Genomic DNA, 827 nt, shown 5'->3' on the forward strand with positions numbered 1-827 from the left:
GTCACAACTTTCTCTTCTCACCTTGCATTGTTTCCACACAAGCTTCCTTCTTACCGTGCTTTTACTCGCTCTCTCCTGCTTGAAAGAGCCTTTCCCATCTTCCCCTGCTCTCTACTTCCAAGCTAAAGGAGCACTGTTTCTTCTCAGAACTCCTGTGGTCTTTTATCTGCCTCTCTTTTATGACAGTTGAAGTTGCAGCTGGTTCATTGTCATGTGAGTGACATGTGTCTTGTGGCCCCAGCAGTAGGTCTTCTATGTGTAGACCTCAACAACAAGTGATGGGGAAAGGTCAGGGTCTGAGGCTAAGCAGAACTCATCCCCCTTCACTCTGGCTGAACAACCCACTGACATCAGGAGCTTAGTTTCTCTTTCAAAAGATTTTGGTTTGTTTTTTAAATTTGCTAAAGAGAAACAAAAAGAAGACGCTATCTGTAGTAGAAAGAAAATAATTTCTTATCTTTCAAAGTTAAATAGAATGATGTTAGGATTATTAAGACCAAACAAGTGGCAGCTGACAACCAGGAGACTGTGTGTTGTTATCATCGTTCTGCTTGTGACTCTGAGCAGCTCACTTAATCTCTCTGGACCTTGGTGTCTTCCCTGGTAAAGCACGTGTATGTACTGGGAGAAGGGGAAGACAACTGTGGGGAGGATTGACAGAAATGCTCTCTTAGGCCTCTTCTTACCTAGACATGCTTTGACTGAAACTCCCAAATTTCTCCCAGAGCATCTTAAAAGAAGCAGAATAATTTAATCATGAACATGTGGACCCCAGACACAGTGTGTATCCATTTAGATGCTTTTGGTTGCAACCAAAAGAAATCTAA

The 827-nt window shown here is 42.4% G+C and overlaps 1 protein-coding gene across 2 annotated transcripts in view; it reads left to right on the forward strand.

Moving 5' to 3' along the window:
* PAFAH2 (platelet-activating factor acetylhydrolase 2, 40kDa) overlaps positions 1-827 on the forward strand; it is a 43,906-nt gene that overhangs the window by 6,991 nt on the left and 36,088 nt on the right. The gene's annotated exons all lie outside the window — the stretch shown is intronic.

Source organism: Colobus angolensis, unplaced genomic scaffold, assembly GCF_000951035.1.
Source record: "Colobus angolensis palliatus isolate OR3802 unplaced genomic scaffold, Cang.pa_1.0 Scaffold4, whole genome shotgun sequence".
Classification (NCBI taxonomy): Eukaryota; Metazoa; Chordata; class Mammalia; order Primates; family Cercopithecidae; genus Colobus; species Colobus angolensis.